The following is an 11713-nucleotide window of genomic DNA, read 5'->3' as shown; positions in this document are numbered from 1 at the left end:
TGGGCAGCCCGGATGGCTCAGTGGTTTAGCGCTGACTTCAGTCCAGGGCATGAACCCGGGGACCCGGGATCGAGTCCCACGTCGGGCTCCCTGCGTGGAGCCTGCTTCTCCCTCTGCCTGTGTCTCTGCCTCTGTGTGTGTGTGTGTGTGTGTGTGTCTGTGTGTGTGTATGTGTGTCTCTCATGAATGAATAAATAAAATCTTTAAAATAAATTTAAAAAGTTATTACCCGGGATCACAAAGTCTCACTTTCATTCATTATATGAAGAAGGACACAGCGCTTGGCTAAATTTGGAGTTTTCTTGTTTCGAAGCAGAGCACAGAATCATGTAGTATTAGGTGAGAACTTGAAGAGGTCTCTGCACATCCACGTGCACGGCAGCAGTATTCACAATGGCCAGGAGGGAGAAGTACTACAGGTGGCCCTCAACAGCTGGATGGAGAAACACACAGTAGTCCATCCCTCTAATGGAGTCATACTCAGACTTAGAAAAAGGAAGAAAATTCTGACACAGGCTATGGTGTGCATGAGCCTTGAGGACACTATGCCGAGTGAAATAAGCCAGGCACACAAGGATGGAAGCTATGCCAGTCCACTTCCGTGAGGGCCCCACATTTGGAATATTCAAGGAGACAGAGAGTCCGTGGTGGCTGCCAGAGGCTAGGGGAGAGCAGATGGCGAGTTAGTGTTTGCTGGGGACAGCGTTGTCATTTTGCTACATGAAACATCCTGGCAATGGATGGTGGGGATGTTTGTACAACAACGTGAGTACTCGATGCCATTGAACCGAACACTTAAAAATGGTTAGGATGGTCAGTTTCATGGCATGTGTATTTTACCACAATGTTTTTAAGTAAATCATTTGAAAAAATGAAACACAGAAGAAATATTGTAGAATTAAAACTATTACCAGAAAGTATTGCTGTTCATCTAATAAACAGAGAAGACCTACAGCTGAGAGGTTCAAGAGTCCAGAGGCCCCTCGCGTCAGGCCATGGCTGGAGCCCAAAGCCAGTGTGGGTGGTGGAGCGGAGAGCTGAGGAGACACGTCCCGACCCAACAGGGGCTCAGCTAATCCACCAAGAGTTCCTGGGGTCTATGCAACCAGTTCAGAATATTTACGCACGCAAACCCACCAGAAGCCTTTTACGGGGGACCTGGGTGTGAGCTCACGATGCAGCCTGATTCCGTGTCATCAGCCTCTAAGACACCAAAGCCCCAGGGAAAGAGGATGAATTTCTCTTGCCTTTGTCACTTGAAAATTCACACACTCCATTCTCCCCACCCCGTTGCTCATGGCCCTCCAGCCTCATCATCTGGGCAGCTCATGGCCCCCAGAGGAGAGGCTACCCCTGGAGCCAGCCTGGTGGTGGTGGCTGAGCACGGGCCTGCAGGACACTTATGGCTGAGGGGCCACTGGCAATGCTCACAGGTCTGTCCACGCTGTGGGAGGCATAGGTTGGATTTCCTCGCCAAAATGCTCTTTTGTTATTTTAAGCAACACACACACACACACACACACACACACACACACACGCAAATGTTTTATATATAGTTACGCTGCATTAATTTAACTCCAGTAAAGAGACTTTAAAGTTACTCAAGCATCAAATCCTTCTCTGGCTGCATGACAGCAGCCTTTCTGGGTGTCCCGTCAACATGACTGAGCCCTAGGACCTTCGGGCCCCCCGTGCTGACGGCGGGAGCCCTTCACACACGTGCACGTGAGAAACATGCACCTGTGACCTGCAGAATATGGAAGTTCCTGGATCTCAGATCCACTTATTTCTTTTGCAAACTGTTTGGGATGTGCTGGTTCCCCAAACCACCTTCTTTGGATTTCTGTTCACGAATATAGGATGGGGAGAAGCCAAGGTGTGAGTGCCTGCCCGATCGTGGCCTTTCGCAGGGTCACCTGCTCCCCTCTCACCTCTGTCAGCCTCACATGGGAACGACTTGTCCTCCAAACAGATGCTGAGTCATGGAGTTTCACTTAGTGAGGAGACTGTGTCCGGGTGCTGCCATGAAGGGAATGGTAGACGATGAGATGGGTGGACATGCGGGGGAAGGTGTGGGGCGGGGGGCAGGGAAAGCAATGGGATCTACCTACCGCTGGTCATATGTAACCAAGAGAGAGAAAGGGCGGTCACCGACAGCGCCCCTCTCCCGCTGCCGCTTCCCTGGGCTGCTGGAGGCCTTTAGAGAAGAAAGAATATTCTAGGTTGATCTTGATAGCTCCTTGAGGAAAAGACATAGGTTCTCACTGAAAGACATGTGACTGCACATCCTATTTTTCCCATCCATAGTTCCCTTTTAAAAACATCCATTGGGGGACACCTGCGGGGCTTAGTGGTTGAATATCTGCCTTTGGCTCAGGGTGTGATCTTGGGGTCCTGGGATCAAGTCCCATATCAGGCTCCCCACAAGGAGCCTGCTTTTCTGTCTGCCTGTGTCTCTACCTCTCTCTTGGTGTCTCTCATGAATAAATAAATAAAATCTTTAAAATAAAAATAAAAGCATCCATTTGGAGTCAGCTCTGGGCTTGGACCCCAGCCTCCTGCTGACCCACTGGGCAGTTTGAACACCTTATTTAGACTTCTGGTCTACTGTTTCCTCATCTGCTAAAGCAAGATAATATAGTTGTCTCTCAGGACAGAACTTGAGATTTGGAAATAATGTCGGTAAAGTGCCTAGACACATGAGATCACCCAAATCGTTTTTCTGATGCAGCTCATTTTTACTGAATTGTTTACCATGGTGTCTGCTCTGGACCTGTCTCCATGCTCGGCACTTTCACACCATCACCTCCTGGGTTGGCAAGCCCCAAAATGCTACAGAAGGTGGAGGCATTATGTCTGCCCCAAAAAAGCTAGGGGGTGATTAAATCTGCCCATTGCCAACACTTTAGAGCCCTTGTGGTTTTTTTGTTTGTTTGTTCTCTTTGGTTTTTTATCAGAAGGACACCACACAATCGCTGAAAATAAATTTGCTGCCCACTTGCACCCGAGCACACAGACCTGCTCGGGTCCCCTTGCCCCCTTCTAGCTGGGATCTGAGGGTGGCCCTAATGGCCAGGACAGTCAGGAGGACCCTCCAGCTCTCAGCAATTCCGCTCATCCTTTGGGTAATCCAAAGGGCAAAGCCACATTTCTGATGGCTCACCTGATACCGACCACCACTGCTTAGGTTCTGTTCTTCTGATTGATGAGTTCAACTCCTGCCTGGCTGTTTTCAGACTTGACTTTTTGACTGTCTTCTGGGCTGTGTTCTCTGTGTGTCTAGACCAGATGGTGTCTCCAGGTCTCTCTGTCTGTGCTCTGTGCTGGGGCACAAAGTCTCATCCTGTGGACCTCTGGGAGAAGGCCTGTGGAACCTAGGCCATGTACTAGGAGGGCCGGCCACTGTTGCCCTCTTGGGGGAGTCTGGTCACCCCAAGGGATGCTATTATTTTAAGTGTACATAGACATGAAACACTAGCATTGGAACTCCAGACGCCTCAGGAGTCTAATGAGGAGGACATGTGGTGGAGCAAGAGCTGCGTCAAGGCCTTTAAAACCATTTCATGTGAGCTGTCAGCATCTTAAAAAGAAATCTGTGTAGTTGCCCAGAGGATCACATATTCCTCCTCCCACTCTTGGCCTACTCAGCAAAAAGGTTAGTGGATTCTATGTCTGAAAGACCTCCTACCAGAACTGCTGGGTACTGACACCCGTGCCTCCTGGCAGGGCTCCCCTAACATGCTTCGTTTCTCTCCTTATGTCTCTACATACAGCATGCAGAGGTCATACCCTCCTCTTCTTAAGTCTTTCCATGGCTCCCATGGCAGGAAAGCCCAGACTCTGTGGTGGAAGAAATCAGGCCCTTGAAGATTCTTGGCTTCTGCCTCGGTCTGCACCCTCCTCTCCTCCACATCTAGCTGGATCCTGAGCTCCAACACGAGGAACCACCGTGTTTCGCAAACACATGGTGCCCTGGTCCATGTCTCTGTGTGTGCTGTTGTGTGTGCTTGGAGCACCCTGACCCCTCCTGGCCCTTCACCCGTCCCGTCCTCTTCAGCCTTTGGAATGCACGCGGCAGCCCTCCTGAGCAAGCCAATGGGACACTCGCTAGTCCTGCACTGGCCGGCCTTCACCTGCACTTCTTCAGCAACTTTTGCCAACTTCTAGCCCAACCTTTATCAAAGTTCACTCAGCAAATGGAGATTTCCTGAGAAAGCAACAAGCCTGGCAGAGAAGGCAGCATGAACTTCCAACCTTGTTTCTCTGAGATCAGTACAAAACTGGCACATAAGATGTATTGATTGAATAAAGGAAAGGAAAGAGGGAGAGCAGGGTTGGAGGGGACATAAGATTGAAAGAATGAATGGCAGATGGCATAGGGATGGAGAAAATATATAAGTATATTAATGTAATAAATATATTATAATAGATAAATATAAATAAAATATGTTAACTGTACCTGAAGCTGCAGTTGACACATTTCCATCGATAATGGATTTTGTAGCCACTGTTTTTACACGTGTTCTAGACTCAGTGTCTGAGGCTGGTCTAGTCCATATCTAGATGCAGATCAAGACAGGGAATCCTACTACTCCAGTCCAACATAATAAACAAATTAGTCACTGATTCTAGAATGGAGCATCAGTCTTATTGGTCTAATTTTAGAACCATGTATGGTTGGTAGGCCTGCCTACCAGACTTGGCTTCTTAAATGAAGTGGTGCTGATCTGCACTGGTTTCTTCCAGATAATCACACCCTCACTGAGACTGTGTTTAGAGAAGAAGGAGAAAATTAGTGGCTTGTGCTCAAAGATTAAGGGCTCCTTCTACAAATTGACTCTACTTTAAAGATCAGGCCACACCTGAAAAAATTTTTGGCAGTGCTGGTGTCTACCCAGGAGGACACCTGCCTAATGGGCTGTAGGTTTGCAGTTCACGTGGAGAGATGTGACAGGTACAGTAATGCTGCCCCATAACGAGTAGTCCTGGAGGATGAGCTGCATAGCAATATGAAATATGTTACCTGTGACCCGGGGATGGGGTGGGGGTGGGAATACAGTTTCCATGGCAACAGATACTGTGGTCCATGTGGCAACATGTTGTGTCCAGATACCACTCAGCTCCCCTTTGGGATGGAACCAGGTAGTGAGCAAGGTAAGGTATCATCTCCTCAAGGTAGACTGTTTTAGAATCTTCTAGAGTCAAATGCATGAAGTGGGTACAGAAAAAAGTGGTATCACTGGGACTGAGTTCTCCAGATGGATCTTTCTTCCTTCTGTTCCCTCAACTCCCATGGCAGGAGCAGCCCCATGACACAACTTACCATTAGGTTGACCTTGATCCAAATGGTCCAATGGTGGTTAGATGTGCCAACCCAGGAGATGGGTGATCAGCTTTTACCCAAAGGTCTTTACCAGCCCCAAGGATAGAAGGAACAGAAATATAACCCATCCAATTTATATAAATCCCAAGGAGAGTGAAGCATAGAAAACCAAGCCATGGCCAGGCTGTGTTGTGGGCCTTCCCCCGTGACAGTGTGCCAGACTGCCTGCCACCACACGTGTCCCTGCCATTCTGGCTCAGGATTCACCAAGGAGAGGGAAGGACAGGTATGGCCACAAAAGGGAAAATAAATAAAAAACCAACAATGACAGGCATGTAGCAAGCAATGGCTAGATTATAAATCTATTAGAGTTAGTGCAATTACCGTTAGCACTCCAGGCACCACCTGGAGAGGTGCACTGGCATTAGTCTGCCTGGGCCACGTGGCAAAACACCACTGTCAGGAAGACTGGGTGGCTCACCCAACAGAGATTTATTTCTCATGGGACTGGAGGCTGGAAGGCACGTTTCCTTCTCTTAGCTCCTAAGTGGCTGCCACTATGTGCTCACACAACCTCTTTTGTGAGAAAGGAGAGATAGAGAGAGAACTATCTGGTGTCTCTTCTTATAAGGACACTAATTCTATTGGATCAGGACCCCACCCTTGTCCCATTCAAACTCGGGGTTGAGCTTCAACATATAGATAGGGGCGTGCAACCATTCCACCCACACATGCAAGCACGGGCTGGAAGCACCACTCTGAAGCCATCTGATGATGGGCAACTTTGTCTATAAGGTGATGTCTCATTCACATGTGTCCCTGGGACTCAAGTCCAAGTAGGCATAAATCTGTGGTTCAGTAGAATTTTAAGATACAATGGAATTTTGTAGACTGTCAACTGGATTTTTATTCCAGAAACATCTTTTTTTTTTTTAAGTTTTTATTTATTTATTCATGAGAGACACAGAGCGAGAGGCAGAGACACAGGCAGAGAGAGAAGCAGGCTTCCTGCGGGGAGCCCGATGCGGTACTCGATCCCAGGATCTCGGGATCACGCCCTGAGCCGAAGGCTGATGCTCAACCACTAAGCCACTCAGGGGCCCCCAGAACCATCTTTTAAACTTGTAAATAGTAGGAGGGAAAAATATGTGCGGAAAATAATCTTCAAATGCACTTACAGCCTTCTTTGTAAATCCAGGTGGCAGAGCATGGCCTGTGGACAGGTCTCAGGTGTTCCTCTTTCTGCAGGTGTCCTTGGGGGTAGAGGGGATCAGAGGGAGGGAATGTTCACACATCCCAGCACTGAGCCCATGGACCCTCAAGTCTTGGTCGTCCAGGCCCTGTGGCCCCCACGTGTTCAATGAAATTTTGCTTCTTCGTCATTTCCATCAGGGTTGTATTTTTCCGGGAGAGGAAGCCCAGAGACATTCTGTGCTTTCACTGTGTTTGGTTGTTGTTGTTTGCAAGGTCTCAGCACACTGACACCTCCAACATGTGACTCTCCCTGTGTGCCAGCCTCTGTGCATTCCCTACCCTAGAGGAAGGGAATCTCTCCTTCAGTTTCTCTCCACATGTGTCCCCAGGACAGGCTTAGATCAGCAGTCCCCAGCAGGTGCACAACCGGGCACATGTGATACCAGAGCCTCACCTCCAAGCCAGAGTCCTTGACAGCAGAGGAGAGCAAGACTGTTTAGATCTTTCTTGAAATAATATCCTGGGAGCAGCTCCAAGAAGGACCTGCAGTGCATTCGATGACACAGGTCACTCTCAGGTCATGAGATGTCTAGAACCAACCACGCAGCCTTGTATGCTCCCCATGGCCTGGCTAGGGGTGCAATGAGCAATTTCGCTTGCTAACTGGATTTTTTTCTACCCCCAAGGTAATTTTGCTTCCTGGGCCTTACTTTGATGGCACACACTTGCCATGACAGGCTGCTCTGGCATCCTTCCCCAACGTCATCCTCAAACCCCACTCACTGCAGGGTGGCAGCTCTGGCCCATCCTTATTCCGTTCCCTCACCCGAAGTCATTGAAACCTGCAAAAATTCACAGAAGCTCAACAAGGAAGAGAGAGAATATCAGAAGGTCATCAAAAGACTCGAAGCCTCCAGAAAACTGCAGGTCATATAACTCAGTTTTTATTGCATTCCTTTATAATAATGTCCACAGTTAGGAATGCATTTCTCATCACTGGGATCTATGTGTTGAATAAACACATTTTTGCTGGGTCTTTAAGAATTTCTTAAAGAAACCTGTTGTTGATCTTCCTAAGTGCTTACCAGATTTACTATGAATATCCTGACTGCACATGCTGCCAAGAAACAAAAACAAGGCACACCTAAAATAGGCACTCTGGCAACCATTCGGGGCAGCGTGTACCGGTGCGATGTGAGAGCCTGGTTCCCAGAGGTCACCAAAACCCAGTCAGCAGGCTCTCCCGATGCCGGCTGTGACTCAGCCACATTTCTCCTTTTCTCTGGGAGAAAACACCACCAGGCATCTCATTTGATGAAATATCTTTTAATCCTGATTCCTGGCTGGGAGGGAGAAACCAGCCCTTAGCGCTGCAAACCCGCTGCCTGGCAGGAAGTACTGGGTGCGTGTTTCTGTAACCTGGGGGCTCTTCTGCTCACACTAGGGTGTGCAACACAGCCATGCTATGCACAGCAGTGAGAACGGCAGGCTGCGTGTGCAGAGTTGCCAATAAGCAGCACTTGCAAAGTAAGAGGGAAACACAGTCATCACCACAAGAGGTGCCGTGAGGTCACCAGCGGCGTCTCCCAGGGCTGGGGTGACAGGTGGGGGACGTGCTCTGAGACCCCAAGGAAAGGAGAAACCTACTTCCCTTGCCAGCCAGCATTTCTGACCATACTTGGCCACGGATCCTCTGTCTTTGTTTTCCTAACACTCTTGTTACATCGCCTGGAGTCCCAGGGTACATACAGGGCACCTCCAGTGGTGTTTGTGTCCTTCAAACCCTAACATGAAAGTCGAGTTCTCACCTAGAGGGAACTCCATCCAAGTTCTGAATTGGCCTGCGATTTCTAAAATTTAATTTTAAGTTCATTCCTTTACAAAAGCACTGAAAAAGCACTGAAAGCACTGAAAATGTGAGGTTTGTTTTTACAGAGGGTGACGATAGCACTTAGAAATGTAAATATTCCCCTACTTATGTTTTGGTGCTCGTGAAATGGGGCCTGACCGGCGAGAGCCATGTTTTAGACACTAACCATGCCAGCAGCTGCCCTGCTTCTCCAGGAGGCAGGTGCCAGCACCGGGGGTGGGGGGGGGCAGCGTGTTACCCTGCTCGATACCACAAACAACCCAGAGAGGCAGGCGCCACCCCCCCATCTCTGTGGTGACCCAGCTCCGGGGGCATTTCTGGGAAGGTTCATGTGCTCATCACCAACTTCCAACATCCCGTGGAGACTGGCTATATGGTTGACCCCTAATATCCCTTCCACCCTTGGAAATGATTGGTTTGGTCCAAGCATGGAAGCCCAGTCTTCTTGTTGGCTGAGGAAAGGGCACAGGACCCAATTCTATCCAATCAGGTTGGGGAGATGTTCTGGGCACAAGTTATGGCTTCCGTGGGTTCCCTCAGAAAGAACTCAGAGAGCAAGACTCCCCTGCAGGTGATTTATTGAAGATTGTTCTAGGGACCAGCAGGTATAAGAAAGCGAGGAATCAGAACTGGCCTGGGGTGGAGGGAGGGAGGGAGAAGTTCAGCTGGGATGCGGTCCACACAAAGACCTCAGCCAAACCTGAGGGTGCCATGTGGCCAAGGTGACCCCTCTGAGGCCATTCTCAATGGAGTCAGGGATGTGACTGTCACTAGTGTGGGCTGTCCCTGGGAAACAGGCATCACCTTCTATGTGACCCTTCCCAGGGGGACTCAGCTGAGAGGCACCTGTGGCAGGACCACCAGCAGTGGGGAAGGAGGGTCTTGGTCCTGGAGGGTCCGCTGGGTGCCATGCCATTGTCTATCACACTGCTCCGCCTCCCTTGCTCTCATAGTAAGTTCACTCATCGGGGAGCAGGTCCTCCAGTCTTGTGGTTGGTCTCCTCCTGGAGGAAATGACCAAAGAAAACTAGTGGAAGGGGTCATAGATGGGTGCCCGGGCTCCTGCAGCTCACAATGACCTTTCTGCCTTGCAGCCAAGTACTTCCCCAGCTGTGTTCCACCGTGGCTTGACTCTCGATGTGCCCAGAGGAGAGGAGAGGTGGGTCCTCAGGGGGGCATGAGTTGCCTTGCATTCTCTTCCCTGGTATCTCTAGTCTACTTTGTTGCTGGGACCATTTTTAACAACTGTTGCAGACTGGCAAGGTCTAGTACCAGTGATGGGTCCTCGTGGCCAGCTGGCTGGTAGGTGGTCTATACCCAAAACAGCCTTGCAAATCAGCTTCTTAGGACTGCTCCTCATGTGGATTCTTTTGGAGTGAGTTTCATGGGAGGACGATTCTGAAGCAGAGTCTTGTGCATAAGGGATTTATCGGGGAGTGCTTCAGAGAATACAGTCTGCCAAGGAGAGATGGGAAGAGGATCAGGCAAGGCGGGAAGTAGAAAGTGGAAGTTGACGTGGTTGCAACAGACATGCCAGCCTGTCTCATGAGGAGCTGGGACCAGTCACCAGTTACGGGATGTCCCAGGGCTCAGACCCAGGGAGGGCACAGGCCCTGGATCAAGGCAATCCCCCTCGAATGGACGCAATCCCTGGGGAGGGGCTGGCAGCGAGACACCACTGGTCACCACTCCTGGCAGCAGGAACGCGAAGCCCCTTCCTGGAAGGAAGTGTCTGGGTGGTGCTCCCCAGTGTCCGCCACAGATCCTCACGCTGCAGGGGAGGGCGCCACAAGAGAATGTCCCCTTCTCCCTCTGGGAGTCACTGTTCCTGGACCTGTGCCTGCAAGGGCCAGAGCCACGCTGCCTCCCGAGGAAGCCACCAAGGGTGAAGGAGACAGAGAGAAGCTAGTCCCGTGCTTCCACCGAGAGGCTGCATGGTCCTGGAGCTTGAAGGCTTAGTTCACATCAGCTTGGATGGGTTCTCTCTTCCTCGAAGAGGCCAGCCTCGTGATGGCTGCTCAGGGTCAAAACTGAGTTTACAGACAGTTCGAGGGATGGCTGCAGGAAATGGGAGACAGAATAAGCGAGGCCGATTGAATTCTTTTCTGATCATGGGCCTGCATTAAAAATAAAGAGACAGAGAGAAGAGAAGAAAAATGAAGGGGGAAGAGCACTGCTGAGATCTATCAATGTTCTTTTCTTCTTTGCTTCTGCTTGGACGGACCCAGCGTTCCTCTGCCAGAGGCACTCAGTGGCTCCGGGGATGCTCAAGTTTGCTACCATCCAAAAAGGAAGAATGATTCGATGTTATGCTCTGCATCCTGAAAAGGATTTTCAGAAAAACACTCACTGTGGAAGCCAAGGATTTTTATTTATTTATTTATCTTTTTTAGTTTCCATTAAGAGCCTGGCCTTGACAATGCACCCTTCAGATTCAGCCAAGCCAGGGCTGGAGAGGCAGCAGGATATAAAGCAAAAACCCATCTTCTCAAGTTCCCGGAAAGAGAAATGGGAGGGAGAGAGAGGAAGTGGGCAGAGAGGCAACTGCATGTGACACGTCAATGGACAAGCCTGGAGTGATGTCCCTGCCTCATCTTGTGTGTCCCAAGGGGCCTGCAGGTTCCCAGGTGTCCTATGGGGGAGAGATGAAGACAAGTACAGGGAGGTGGTGGTCAGGGGCCCCAGAGACCAGCCAACGATGGTCAAGGACATCAGCGCCTGGGGGCCAGCACAGGAGGCTGAGACCACGGACTCCACTGGGGCACGTGCACAACACCCCTGGAAACCAGATGGGACCAATGTCCACGGACAAGCCGTGGACACGGAGAGAGGAAACCTAGAGGTGAAACACTCTCGAAAACTGTCATAGCAACAACACAGCACAATTTAAATCTAAAGGTTCAGTGATTTTTTAAACTTGCAGCCGACTAGGTCAGCGCCCTGCTCAGGTGCCCTCTGATGGAGTCCCCCTCTGTGACCCTCCCTGGGGCAGGGGTGGGAGCAAATGGAGAGCAAATGGGGAGTGGCCAGGATGTGCCAGAAAACCCAGGCCCCGGGAGCATCCCCCTGCAGGGCCAGGCAGGGTCCTCATGCTAATACCCCACCCCTCACAGCCAGGAGGGGTCGTTCGCCCAGACCTCCCCATGGGGCTGAGCTCCAAGACCCACAAGAGTTATGGTGTTTACAGCGCACGGTCCCCTGCCGGCTGCTTGACCTCTGCAGCTCCCGGGGATCACCTCTCAATGGAACTACTTGCACTCATACCCTTGCTTCTGAGTTTTCTTCTGGGCCACCTGACAATGATGATTAAAACCCGCCCCCCACCC

This window comes from Vulpes vulpes, chromosome 1 (genome assembly GCF_048418805.1).
Source record: "Vulpes vulpes isolate BD-2025 chromosome 1, VulVul3, whole genome shotgun sequence".
NCBI classification, from domain to species: domain Eukaryota; kingdom Metazoa; phylum Chordata; class Mammalia; order Carnivora; family Canidae; genus Vulpes; species Vulpes vulpes.
Note: the sequence above shows the minus strand (reverse complement) of the source record.